Source organism: Callithrix jacchus, chromosome 9 (assembly GCF_049354715.1).
Source record: "Callithrix jacchus isolate 240 chromosome 9, calJac240_pri, whole genome shotgun sequence".
Taxonomy (NCBI): domain Eukaryota; kingdom Metazoa; phylum Chordata; class Mammalia; order Primates; family Cebidae; genus Callithrix; species Callithrix jacchus.
The window spans coordinates 113,269,972-113,284,406 of record NC_133510.1 but is presented as its reverse complement, the minus strand read 5'-3'; the positions used below and the strand labels follow the sequence as shown (position 1 = coordinate 113,284,406).

Genomic DNA, 14,435 nt, shown 5'->3' with positions numbered 1-14,435 from the left:
TGGTGTTGGGTGATCAGAATGGAAGCTCTTTTTAAAATAGACTTAGTTTTTTTGTCTCTTATTCAGAATGCATTGATTTAGCCCCAGAAGTATTTGCCAAAAATAGACTTTTTTCCCCTAGTGTTGGGAGCCAGGAGGGTTGGAAAGCTCAGGAATCCTGAGCTGGTTCATCTGTTGCATATTGGGTAGGTAAGTTTCCCTGGAGCCTGAGATTTGGCCGGATTTCAGCTAAGTCTGCCTGGCTCTTCTGCTGCAGCTGTGAGATTGAGGTCTGGTTCCAGCAGTCTGTCACTGGTCAGCCTGAGTGTCACACCCTGAGCTCTGGGGCTGGGAGTTTCTTCCCCCACCCCCTCCCTTGTGTCTTAAGTTCCAGTGGCTCTGAGTATACAATTAATCAGAGGTGGGGGCTGGGTGTCACAGCTAATCCCAAATTCAAAAATTAGTCCAAGGTGCTACAAAATAATGAATTTGATGTCAATAGAAGAAGAATCCCAAAATGTAAAAACTTTAAGTGTTAAGTAGTTAATGAGCTTAGAACACCTGATAACTGCAATTTAAAATAGGCAAAAAGTTTCTGTGAGTCTTTCAGTCTGAGACCCAAAGCCTCCACAACATCACTTGATCTGAGCTGCTTCTAAAGAGACAAAAGGCCAGGTGTGCTCACATATATAATCCCAGCACTTTGGGAGGCCAAGGTGGGTGGGTCACTGAAGGCCAGGAGTTTGAGACCAGCCTGGCCAACATGGTGAAACCCTGTCTCTACTAAAAATACAAATATTAGCTGGGCTTGGTGGCATGTGCCTGTAATCCCAGCTACTCGGGAAGCTGGGCAGGAGAATGGCTTGAACTGGGACTTGGGAGGAGGAGGTAGCAGTGAGCCAAGATCGCACCACTGCACTCCAGCCTGGGCTACAGAGCAAGACTCCATCTCAAAAACAAACAAAAATTAGCCAGGCATGGTGGTACACACCAGTAATCTCGGCTACTCAATACTCGGGAGGCTGAGGCAGGAAAGTCACTTTAACCCAGGAGGTAGAGGTTTGCAGTGAGCCAGGATCGTGCCCCTGAGCAACAGAGAGAGTTTCAAAAAAAGCCCCACAGACAGTTGGGGTCACACCTGCCCCTTGGCCTAGGCATGGTCTCCCAGATGCAGCCTCACCTCATAGGCTTCCTCAGTTCTATGACCTGTTGGTACTGCAATGAGAGAGGAGAGGTGAAGTCTCTGCCTTTCCCCTGACTCCAGGAGGAAGCCCAGCCCCACCATGCGATCTCGTTCACTGCCGCACTCACATACCCCTGGATCAGGGTCCCAGAGCCCAGGTCCTATGTATCACCCTCAACTGGTGCCTTCCCACCTTCCCCTTCCATGGCATGCCCCTCAGCCCTGCTGAGAGCCTCTGTGTACTCCAGGCTCCTCCAGCCCAGCAGCTCACAGGACGGATCCTCACTCCTTGCAGCCTGCACCTCCAGCCCCAAGGTAACAAGTTGGAAGAGGCAGCTGAAGCTGTGAAACCACCACACAGGATTGAGAAAGCACTTGGTCCATATCAAAGAATGGTGCCCAGAGGGTGCTGAAGCTGTCACTTGGCACTGCCACTGTCACTTTCTCACAAACCAAAAACCTCAAGGGCAGGGAGTTTCAGGAGGCAGGGACAGAACCAGGCTGCTCAGCCGTGTGGCTGTCCTACTGAGCCACCTGCCAGGAGAGCAGCACCTGACCAAGGACAGCCCCCAAATGCCCAGTCACTACAAGTTCCTTGTGGGTTCTGGAGTCCCATAGAGCCAGTATGGGGGTGTTTTAACTGAGTCATTTCTCCACCTTCCAGATTGTTCAGAGACCACCTGGGTCTGGAAAGCCTCCCCTTCCCCTCAGAACCCGTGGGCTGTGAGGGCAGTTAGTTGTGTAGCCCCTGCTGCCTCCCAGGATGAGGACTAAATGAGCCCGTGGAGCATTAAGCATCTATTGTGACACCCTCACGGAGTGCCAGCTGGCCAGGCTTCCCTGAGGAGCTGGGAGTGGTACTGCCCTGGAATCCCTGGAGGACCCTCAGCCAAGCAGGGAGGCAGGCTCCAGAGTCAGGGTGAGCCCTGCCCTTCAGCGGGACCTCCCATTTTTCATTTCTGAACTCCTGCTGGTCTCCAGGGACCTGGTAGGTATGTCCCTACTCATAGGGCTGATGACAGGAGCTCTCCCTGCAGCCATAGCTTGGGGACCACTCTCCTGCCTCTGAACTCCTCAGAATGAGGCTAGCTTTTGCCCAGATCTGCAGTTCCCAAACTTGAGCATCCATTTCAGTGATGCAGGTTCCAGGCCCAGCAGTCTGCTGCTTTCACTCCCCACCCTGGCTTCCTATTCTATTCAGGTGTTCTTGGAAGTATTGAGAAACCTGGGAGAGGGGAGCTCAAAGATCCTAGGAGCTGCAGGCCTGACCGCAGAGAGCCCTTGGGGGTTTCCACTCTGCAGCTGCCTGTGGGTGGGAGGAACCTGCCTCCAAAGGCCTCACCTGCGCCTCCTGCCTTCCCAGCCCTGCACTGGCTCACCTGTGGCAGGCCAGGGCCTGCACAGAGCTGCTTCCCAGAACTCAGGCGAGCTCTCCCTGTGAGCAGCTCTCTGGGCCCTCAGCCCGGCATTCCCTGCTGACGAAAGGCAGTGAGTCCACACTCCACATGTAACTTACTGAGGACGGCTATGGCCAGGTCACCAGGAAGCCCTGCGCTGGTAGGGGCTTTTGAGGTAAGTGCCTTACTAAGGTTTTCCACTACCTGCAGGAGCCTCCCTGCCCCAGGGCAGCAAGAGGGGCCTCAGCTGTCACCTCTTTTCTTGGGGCACAGTGCAGATCTGCTGTCTAAACTCTCCAGGCCTGGGTGAACTTAGCACCCCTGCCCCTGCTGCACCTGGTCCACCACTGGCCTGGCCTAGGGTGTGGGGTTGTCCCAGATTGTTGTGAAAGGTCGTTGGCGTCACAGAGCACACGGCACCAGCAAGGTCAGGTACGAGCCAAGAAGCCCACAGTGCGGCCTCTGCAGCAGCCATGAAAAGAAAACATGAATTTAAAATAACAGAGTGCCCCTGCGCACTGCTGTAGGAGTGTAAGGTGGTGCAGCCACCGTGGAGAACAGTGATGATGATTCAGAGATTCAAACAGTATTATCCTAGGATCCAGCGTTTCACCTCTGGGTGTACACCTGAAGAAGTGAGAGCCAGAACTCCTACAGATTACACATCCGTATCCACACAGCACTGTCCACGGTAGCAAAAGGTGGAAACAACTCACGTGTCCTTAGATGAGTAGATAAACCAAGGTGCATCTTTTGGTACAATGAAATAATAGCCTTGAAAAGGCAAGTGACACATGGTACAACACGGAAGAACTTTCGAGAACATTATTCTGAGTGGAAGAAGCCAATCACAAAAGGTCAAATGATGTGTGACTCCATGAATCCGAAGTTCGCCTGGCACAGTCAAATTCATGAACAAAGTAGATTAGAGGCTGCCAGGGGCTGCAGGGAAGGAATGAGTTAGTGTCTAATAGGGATATGGTTTCGGCTTAGAATATTTAACAAGCTCTGGATGTGTTGCTGATGGTTGCACATTTTATGTTATTTATGTTTTATGACAAAAAAAAAACGAGGCCAGCCAGGGTGGCTCATGCCTGTAATCCCAGTGCTTTGGGAGGCCGAGGTGGGTGGATTACGAGGTCAGGAGTTCAAGACCAGCCTGGAAGAACATGGTGAAACCCCGTCTCTACTGAAGATATAAAAATTAGCCAGGCGTGGTAGCATGTGTCTGTAATAAGATAATCAAGAGGCTGAGGCAAGAGAATCGCTTGAACCTGGGAAGCAGAGGTTGCAGTGAGCCAAGATCGTGCCACTGCACTCCAGCCTGGGCAATAGAGTGAGACTCCATCTCAAAAAAAAAAAAAAAGTGAAGAAATGGCCTATAAACCTGCCATCTAGATAACCTCAGTGAACACATCTTAATTTATGTGAAATATGGTATGTATTTGTAAAATATATGTGTCATATAAAACTACACATGGTTTAAAAAATTCAGGCCAGGTACAGTGGCTGATGCCTTTAATCCCAGCAGTTTGGAAGGCTAAGGTGGGAAGTTCACTTAAGCTCAGGAGTTCAAAGCCAGCCTGGGTAACATAGTGAGACCCCATGTCTACAAATTTTTTTTTTAATTAGCTGGACATTGTGATGTGTCCCTGTGGTCCTAGCTTTAATGCACACGGGAGCTACTCCGGAGGCTGAAATGAGGATTGCTTGAACTCAGAAGGTGGAGGTTGCAGTAAGCGTGGTTGTACCACTGTACTCCAGCCTGGGTGACAAAGTGACACCCTCTCAAAAAAATAAAAATATAAATTAAACCATGAAAGGCTTAAAATTAGAAATACATCTACTTCCCAATCTACTGAATTTATTGTTTCTCCCCAAAATAAGTTTCTGGTTCTACCTTTATAAAAATAATTTTGTGCTTGTCCTTAACTTAAATATCATAAAAAATATTCTGCCAGGCATGGTGGCTCATGCCTGTAATCCCAGGATTTTGGGAGGCCAAGGCAGGTGGATCACCTGAGGTTGGGAGTTTGAGACCACCCTGGCCAACATGGTAAAACCCAACAGGGTGAAACCTGTCTCTACTAAAAATAAAAAAATTAGCCGGGCATGGTGGTGGGCACTTGTAGTCACAGCTATTGGGGAGGGAAGGGTAGGAGAATTGTTTGAACCCAGGAGGTGGAGGTTGCAGTGACCCAAGTGACCCAAGATCATGCCACTGCACTCCAGCAGGGGTGACAGAGTGAGACTTCGTATGGGGGAAAAAGAAACAACTCAAGAGGCTGTGCTGTACATAGAGACATTCCATGCAGCATCAGTGTACCCCTTAATCATCAGTGCTGTGGAATCCATTCTGCAGAAGGAACAGTTTTTGCTACGCTTCTGCTACTGGTGGACACTTGTTTTCCAGTTTTGTACATAATTATTTCAGTCTGTGCTGTGATTAACATACTTTGCCATAATATTCCAAGGATATGCAGCGGTCAAGTTCCTTGCAGTGAAATTCCTGCATCTCAGAGCCTGTGCATTGACATGACTCATGGGTGCTGTCAGGTTACTCTCCAACAAATAACAGGTTCGAGTGCCTGTTTCCCTGCCCCTGATCAGCAGCACTATCATCAAGTGCTTTCACTTGGTTTTTATTGTTTTTACCAACCTCAGATGTGATCAATACTCCCTTGCTTTTATTTGCTTTAGCTGCTATTCCTTTTTTTTTGAAACAGAGTCTTGCTCTGTCACCGGGCTGGAGTACACAATCTCAGCTCACTGCAACCTCTGCCTCCTGGGTTCAAGCAATTCTGCCTCAGTCTCCCGAGTAGCTGGGACTACAGGCATGTGCCACCATGCCCAGATAATTTTTGTATTTTTAGTAGAGATAGGGCTTCATCATGTTGGCCAGGATGGTCTCCATCTCTTGACCTTCTGATCCTCCCGCCTGCCTTGGCCTCCCAAAGTGTTGGGATTATAGGCGTAAGCCACCGCACCCAACCTTTTTTTTTTTTTTTTTTTTTTAAAGACAGTCTTGCTTAGTCACCCAGGCTGGAGTGCAGTGGTGCAATCTCGGCTCACTACTGCAACCTCCCCTCCCTGGGTTCGAGCAATTACAGGCATCTGCCACCATGCCCAGTTAATTTTTGTATTTTTAGCAGAGATGAGGTTTTGCCATGTTGGTCAGGCTGGTCTTGAATTCCTGGCCTTAAGTGATCCATCCGCCTCCGCCTCCGCCTCCGCCTCCGCCTCCCAAAGTGCTGGGATTATAGATGTGAGCCACTGTGCCTGGCCTAGCTGCTTTTTTTTTGAGATAGAGTCTTACTTTGTCACCTAGGCTGGAGTGCAGAGGCTCAATCTCCACTCACTACAACTTACCTCCTGGGTTCAATCAGTTCTCCAGCCCCAGCCTCCCAAGTAGCTGGGACTATAGGCTCACACCACTACACCTGGCTAGTTTTTGTATTTTTACTAGAGATGGGGTTTCAACCATGTTGGCCAGGCTGGTCTTAAACTCCTGACCTCAGGTGATCCACCTGCCTTGGCCTCCCAAAGTGCTGAGATTACAGGCATGAGCCACCATGCCCAGGCCCTAACTGCTATTTCTTGAGTGCTCCTCTGGGCCAGGCCATGAGGCATGGCCTTTGCCTGTGTTACCACATCTCAGCCTCACATCTCCTTGGAGAGGTAGAATTGGCCCTTTTCACAGATGAGCACACTGAGTCTCAGATGGACACATTAGGACAAATTTGTCTGTCCAGAGCCTCCTGTCCTGGAGCTTCAGTATGGTCTTAACTGCGATCTCTCCACAATTTTGTAATATATTCTGTTCCAGAGAAAACAGCCGCACTAAGCCTGCCTCACCGTCTGTCACTGTGGGCCTCAGCCTTGCTGTGCCTAAAGGCTGCAGACAGTCTGGCAAGGACAGTGCATCACGACGCAGCTCTCGCTGGCCACTTAAATCTTCCAGTGTCTGTCTATAAACAATCCTCTGGTGACCTCCTTTGTGCTATTTTTTTTTCCTTCTTTGGGTAAATTCTCAGCAGGGGGATTGTGGAGTGAGAGTATAATCATTTTTGGAACTTTCAAGGGGACTGGCTTGTCCTCTCTGCATGGCAAACCTGTACATCCAGATTGGCCTGGCAACCTCCTTGTCTACAGGGAGCCCCTCTGTGGGCTTCAGATTAGGGGCAAACCAAGAACTCTGCAATCTCTGAGTGCCTACCCTGCTTTCTCTTGCTGGAGCTGGGAGCCTGTGGTGTGTTCTGTGTTCCTCCCAGGCCTCCCCCTTAGCTTTCTCAGGCCTGTGGGATTTGGGGTCCTTCCCCGTTGCCTGGCTCTGCAGTTGGGGTGTTTCCTAGATTGAGGTCAGTTTCTCCCCTGTTCAGGGCTGAGGGAGACGGTGCTTGATGAGGTTTTGTGTGTGTGTGGAGGGGTGCTGGCTGCTTGTGTCATCCCTAAGTCCCTCTCCTTCCTTCAGTGTCACCTCAGATGTACCTACCCTCCCCACTAGGAGGGCTGAGGCCTAGGGGAGGGCCTCTCTATACCATCAGGGGAAGCCTCCACCTCATGGCCTGTCACTGGCTCTGTGGCCATGGGCAGCTCCCTTGGCTTCTCTGTGCCTCTGCGTTCCTTTTAGGACTCAGAGTTGGGTCTCAGGTAGGGGCATAACGTGAAAGGGGCTTTATAGCAGGGATGGCAGCACTTGGCGCCCTGGGTGCGGTGTATGGGTGGGGAGCAGCCTCTGAGGGCTAAACCTCAGAACTTGTCAGCATCCCTGAGGATGGGGACCTTGCCTTCTGCCCTGTGGCCTGGGACCTAGATCAGTAGATATGCCCTGAAACCCTAAGTGCAGGGCCTGATCTTGTTTAAGAAAAATGTCCACGGAAGTTATTGTTTTTCCTTTTTGGTCATCTACCCGTGACCTCAGTCGGCTAGCCCCTTGGCCCACTGGCCCATCTGCCCTATCAGTCCCCATGGGACAGTAGAGGTTTGGCCCAGGAATGGAGTGGGAACCACAGCCAGCAGGGGTCTGTCCTTCTTGACAAGGTGGTTCACAGACTGAAGCCCCAGCTTTGAAGGACCCAAATAAGCTGACCCCAGAACCCCTGCAGGCCCAAGCCACTCTCCACATCCATGCTGCTGCTGTTTGGTAAAGGCTACTAGTGTGATAGGAAGGGACAGAGGTATACCTTCCCCTTCTGGGGCTTGTTCCAGAATGCTGACCATATACACAAGACACACAGTGACCTGGGGGCAGCTTCTATCCTCCTAGGGGAGGCCACAGAGGGACCCCCTCTGAGTCAAGGCTGTGTGGAGACCCCTGAGCAGATCTGGGAGAGTGGTCCCTGTGCAGAACAAGCCTCCAGTCAGCCTAGGCCAAGGGCCTGTCTGGGGCCTGGCAGGGATTTCTTGATGGTTTTAATAAAAATGGAGCATTGGGGAAATACAGCATATATACAGAAGCATGCGAAAACAGTAGGACAGTTTACAAAACCACAGGAAAAATGTGCTGGGATTACAGCCATGAGCCACTGCGCCTGGCCCTTTTTTTATTTTTAAGACAGTGTCTTACTCTGTTACCCGGGCTGGAGTACAGTGGCGCAATCACAGCTCACTGCAGCCTCAACCTCCTGGGTTCAAACCATCCTTCTACCTCAGCCTACCACTTAGCTGGGACCACAGGTATGTGCCGTCACATCTCGCTAATTTTTAAAAAAAAATTTTGCCAGGGAGAGTGGTGTGCGCCTGTAGTTCCAGCTACTTGGGAACCTGAGGTTCGAGGATCACTTGAGCCCTGGAGTTCTGGGCTGCAGTGCATTAGGCCAATCAGGTGTTCGCACTAAGTTCAACATCAATATGGTGACCTCCTGGAAGTGGGGGGCCACCAGATTGCCTAAGGAGGGGTGAACTGGCCCAAGTCAGAATCGGAGCAGGTAAAAACTCCTGTGCTAATCAGTGGTGGGATCATGCCTGTGAATAGCCACTGCACTTCAGCCTGGATGACATTATCGAGACCCTGTAATTAAAAAAAACATTGTAAGGCTTAGGTGGGAGATGGATCACCTGAGGCCAGGAATTTGATACCAGCCTGGTCAACATGGTGAAGCCCTGTCTCTACTAAAAATACAAAAAATTAGCCAGGTGTGCTGATGCAAACCTGTAATCCCAGCTACTGGGGAGGCTGAGGCAGGAGAATTGCTTGAACCTGGGAGATGGAGGTTGCAGAGAGCCGAGATTGTGCCATTGGATTCCAGCCTGGGGAATGAGAGCAAAACTCCATCTCAAAACAAACAAAATTGTGGAGACAGGGTCTTGCTATGTTGCTTAGGCTGGTCTCAAACTCCTGGGCTCAAGTGATCCTCCCTCCTCAGCCTCCCAAAGTGTTGGGATTACAGGCATGAGACACTGTGCCTGGTTAAGTCTCAGTTTTCAATGGAATCTGTTTCTTTTTTTCTTTTTAGATGGGGTTTCACCATGTTGGTCAGGCTGGTCTTGAACTCCCGACCTCGGTGATCTGCCTGCCTTGGCTTCCAAAGTGCTTGGATTACAGGCGTAAGCCACCACGCCCAGCCTAGAATCTTAACAGGTTATGATTGATAAATACAAAAAAATATAAATGTTAATGTTTGTACATTTTTAGTCACAAATCAAGGCATTTTGAGTAATTTACAAACTTATAAACATTCATTCATTCATTTATTTGTTTATTTGAGACAGAATCTCTGTCATCCAGTCTGGAGCACAGTGACGTGATCTCGGCTCACTGCAACCTCCGCCTCCTGAGTTTAAGCAATTCTCCTGCTTCAGCCTCCCTAGTAGCTGGGATTACAGGTGCTCACCACTATGCCCAGCAAATTTTTGTATTTTTACAAAAATAGTACAAAGAATTTCTATATGCCCTTCTCCTAGAGTCTGCACATTTAATATTCCTTTCTTTTCTTTTTTTCAGACAGAGTCTTGCTCTTGTTGCCCAGGCTGGAGTACAGTGGCACGATCTTGGCTCACTGCAGCCTCCACATCCTGGGTTCAAGTGATTCTCCTGCCACAGCCTCCCGAGTAGTTGGTACTACAGGCACATGCCACCACACTTGGTTAATTTTTTTGTAGAGACAAAGTTCTCACTATGTTGCTCAGGCTGGTCTCGAACGCCTGGGTTCAAGTGATCCTCCCGCCTCAGCCTACCAAATTATTGGGATTACAGGTGTGAGCCACTGTGCCCAGCCTCTGCTTATTTTGATGGAAAACATTCAATTTAAACTTTACCAACACTCACTGGCTGACTACTGGTCGTGTCAGGGAGTCCTGTTAGAAGTACAGATTGCTGCCGGGCGCGGTGGCTCACGCCTATAATCCCAGCACTTTGGGAGGCTGAGGCGGGTGGATCACAAGGTTAAGAGATCGAGACCATCCTGGTCAACAAGGTGAAACCCCGTCTCTACTAAAAATACAAAAATTAGCTGGGCATGGTGGCGCGCGCCTGTAGTCCCAGCTACTCGGGAGGCTGAGGCAGGAGAATTGCTTGAACCCAGGAGGTGGAGGTTGCAGTGAGCCGAGATTGTGCCGTTGCACTCCAGTCTGGGTAACAACAGCGAAACTCCGTCTCAAAAAAAACAAAAAAACAGTTTACTGCCAGGCACCGTGGCTCATTCCTGTAATCCCAGTACTTTGGGAGGCTGAGGCAGGTGGATCATCTGAGGTCGGGAGTGTGAGACCAGCCTGCCCAACATGGTGAAACCCTGTCTCTAATAAAAATACAAAATTAGCTGGGCATGGTGGCACATGCCTGTAATCCCAGCTACTTGGGAGGCTGAGGCACAAGAATCGCTTGAACCCAGGAGGCAGAGGTTACAGTGAGCAGAGATCGTGCCATTGCACTCCAGCCTGGGCAATAGAGCAAAACTTCATCTCAAAAATAAAAAAAGGACAGATTGCTTTCCAAAATAGGAACGTCTCAGGCATGTAAAAATCATTCTCTTGTAATAGAGTAATAGGAATAACATATTTAGTATATTCTAAAAATGTTGTTATTGCTTATATTGGGTTTGGAATCTATCATCTTATCCTTTCTGGTCTGTAATTTTAAGTTCCTGTTTTCCTTCAGCTGCTTTGCGAGTCTTGCCTGCGTTTCTGTTCCTTTAGTGGTATCCTAGGAATTGCAATGTACTTATTTAACGTATCCACACCTGAAGTTAGCTGATGTCTTTACTGTCTGTCCTCTCAGATCATTTAAACTCTGTTTATCTGCAGTCCCATCTGGAGTTTCCCTTAGTGTGGGTCTGCTGATGAAGAACTCTGTTTCTTTCTTTTTATTTTTTTTGAGTCAGAGTCTCCTCTGTCACCCAGGCTGGAGTATAGTGGCGAGATCTTGGCTCACTGCAACCTCCGCCTCTTGGGTTCAAGCAGTTCTCCTGCCTCAGCCTCCCGAGTAGCTGGGATTACAGGTGCCCACCACCATGCCCAGCTAATTTTTGTATTTTTAGTAGAGATGAGATTACACCATGTTGGCCAGGCTGGTCTCGAACTCCTGACCTCATAATCCACTCGCCTCGGCTTCCCAAAGTGTTGGGATTACAGGCGTGAGCCACCACGCCCGGCAAGAACTCTGTTTATTTCTTTTTCTTTTTCTTTTTTTTTTTTTTCGAGACAAGATTTCATTCTGTTGCCCAGGCAGGAGTGGCGCGACCTCGGCTCACCATAACCTCTGCCTCCCAGGCTCAAGTGATTCTCCTGCCTCAGACTGCTGAGTAGCTGGGATTACAAACAGGTGCCTCTACTGCCCAGCTAATTTTTGTGTTTTTAGTAGAGATGAGATTTCACCATGTTAGGCTGGTCTCGAACTCTTGACCTCGAACTCTTGACCTCAAATGGTCCACCCACCTTTGACCCTCAAAGTGCTGGGATTACAGACGTGAGCCACTGCGCCCGGCTGGAAGAACTATGTTTTTGCCTGAAAATATCTTTATTTCCCCGTGAGTACTATATGCTTAAATACTACATACTCTTTCCAGGATGCCATTAATCGCCTTCAGCACATGAAGCTGTCATCCCGCTGGTTTCCGGCTTCTGTTGTTTGTTATTGTTGTAACGTCAGTCTCCTTTGAAGATGATACCTACCCCTGCCCTGACCTTCACTGCTCTTAAGATTTTCTTTGGTTTTCTGTAGTTTATTATACTATGTCTAGGGCTGGGTTGATTGATTGGCTTTTTTTTTTTTTTTTTTGGAGATAGGATCTGGGTCTGCCACTCAGTTGGGAGTGCAGTGGTGCAATCTCAGCTCCACTGCACCCTCTGCCTCCCAGAGACTCAAGCCGTCCACCCATCTCAGCCTCTAAAGTAGCTGGGAATACAGGAATGGACTACTACACCCAGGTTTTTTGTTGTTGTTTTTAGTAGAGGTGGGTTTTTGCTCTGTTTTCCAGGTTGGTTTTGAACTGCTGGGCTCAAGCAATCCTCCCACCTTGGCCTCCCAAAGTGCTGAGATTACAAGTATGAACCATTGTACCCAGCCTAGGTTTCTTTTTGTTTATCCTATTTGGAAGTTGGTAAGATTCTAGCATCTGTAGACTGCTGTCTTTTATCAGTTCTAGAAAATTCTCAGCCATACTCTGTTTTGTTATTATTTAGAGACAGGGTCTTGCACTGTCACTAAAACATTCACACATAACCTGGGCCGGTTACCCCTGCTTAGGCATCCTGGTGGTCTCCTGCTCCCAGGTTACCATATTGATGCTGAATTTAGTGTGGACACCTGATCAGCATAACACACTACAGCCCAGAACTCCTGGACTCGAGCAATCCTCCCACCCCAGCCTCCTGAGTAGCTGGGACTATAGGCATGCACCACCACACCCAGTAAAAACAATTTTTTAATTAGCCAGATGTGACATCAAGTGCCTGTGGTCCCAGGGCTGGAGTGTAGTCGTGTGCTCATGGCCACTGCAGCTTCCACCTCTTTGCCTCAAGCAATCTTCCTGCCTCAGCTTTCCAAGTAGCCAGGACTAAGGCATGCACTACCACATGCCTAATTTAAAAATTATGTTTCGCAGACAGGGTTTCGCCATGTTGCCCAGGCTGTTCTCATACTCCCGGGCTCAAGTGATCCTCTGGCTACAGCCTCACAAAGTGCTGCGATTACACGAGTGAGCCACTGTGCCTGGCCCTCTTTTGAAGGTACAGTGAAATGTGTACTTGACTTTGTCACTTTTCTCAGTCTGTCTTCTAGATATCTTAACCTTTCTTGCCGTTTTCCAGCCTTTCCCCCCTACTTTCGCCTTATGCTGCATTCTAGTTAATTTCTTCTCATCTATTGTTTCATTCATTATTTTGCTGTGTCAACTCTGATGCCACATCCAACCGTAAAGTTGTTGTTGTTTTTTTTTTGAGATGGAGTTTCACTCTTGTTACCCAGGCTGGAGTGCAATGGCGCAATCTCAGCTCACAGCAACCTCCGCCTCCTGGGTTCAGGCAATTCTCCTGCCTCAGCCTCCTGAGTAGCTGGGATTACAGGCACGTGCCATCATGCCCAGCTAATTTTTTGTATTTTTAGTAGAGACGGGGTTTCACCTTGTTGACCAGGATGGTCTCGATCTCTTGACCTCATGACCCACTCGCCTCAGCCTCCAAAAGTGCTGGGATTACAGGCGTGAGCCACCGCGCCCAGCTTTTTTTTTTTTTTTTTTTTTTGAGACAGGCAGGGTCTTGCTGTGTTCAGGCTAGAGTGCAGTGGTGCAGTCAGCTCACTGTAACCTCAAACTCCTGTGCTTATGTGATCCTCCCACCTCAGGCCCCTCAGTAGCTGGGACTACACAGGCATGTGCTACTATGCCAGGATAATTTTTAAATTTTTTGCAGATTTGGGGTCTCACTATACTGCCCAGGCTGGCTGCTAACCTTTTTTTTTTTTTTGAGACAGAGTCTTGCTCTGTCACCCAGGCTGGAGTGCAGTGGCTCAATCTTGGCTCATTGCAACCTCTACCTCCCAGGTTCAAGTGATTCTCCTGCCTCAGCCTCCCGAGTAGCTGGGATTACAGGTGTGCACCACTATGCCTGGCTAATTTTTTTGTATTTTTAATGGAGGTGGTGTTTTACCATGTTGACCAAGCTGGTCTTGAACTCCTGACCTCAAGTGATCCACCTGCCTCAGCCTCCCAAAGTGCTGGGAGTACAGGTGTGAGCCACTGCACCCAGCCCCATTCAGTTTTACATTCTGTGATTATGCTTTTCTCACTTTGCTGGTTTGATGACCTCAACAGTTTTGAGGAGTACCAGTCAGGGATTTTTTGTTTAGGGATTGGTCAGGTGTTTTCTTGGTGATTAGACTGAGGTTGTGTATTACAGGAGAAAGACTACAGAGGTAAAATGCTGTTTTCATCACTTCAGATCAAGGTCCCATGCTTTCAAGATGACACCACCTGGCTGAGGTAGCATGTCAGGTCTCCATGGTGACAGGTGCTTTCCCATCCCCACTGTATGTACTCTTTGGAACACTGTGCAGCCCACAGAGGAGGCGAGGCTCTACCTCCTGAGGGCAGTGTCTATGTAAATTACTTGGAATTCTGCATGGAGGGTTTCTAGTCACCCCCATTTTCTGTTTGTTTTTGAGATGGAATCTCTGTATTGCCCAGGCTGGAGTGCAGTGGCACGATCTCGGCTCACTGCAACCTCTGCCTCCTGGGTTCAAGCCATTCTCCTGCCTCAGCCTCCTGAGTAGCTGGGACTACAGGCATGCGCTACCATGTCTGGCTAATTTTTGTAGAGACAGGGTTTCAGCATGTTGGTCAGGCTGGCCTCAAACTCCTAACTTCGTGATCCACCCACCTCAGCCTTCCAAAATGCTGGGATTACAGGCATGAGCCACAGCGCCCAGCCTAGTTACCCCCATT

At 49.1% G+C, this 14,435-nt stretch overlaps 1 pseudogene across 1 annotated transcript; it reads left to right on the top strand.

Annotated features, from left to right (window-relative positions):
* Positions 1 to 1,199: 1,199 nt before the first annotated feature.
* Positions 1,200 to 3,622, top strand: LOC128928613 (uncharacterized; annotated as a pseudogene). Its single transcript, XR_013522108.1, has one exon. The product of XR_013522108.1 is annotated as an uncharacterized LOC128928613 (transcript).
* The last annotated feature ends 10,813 nt before the right edge of the window (positions 3,623 to 14,435 follow it).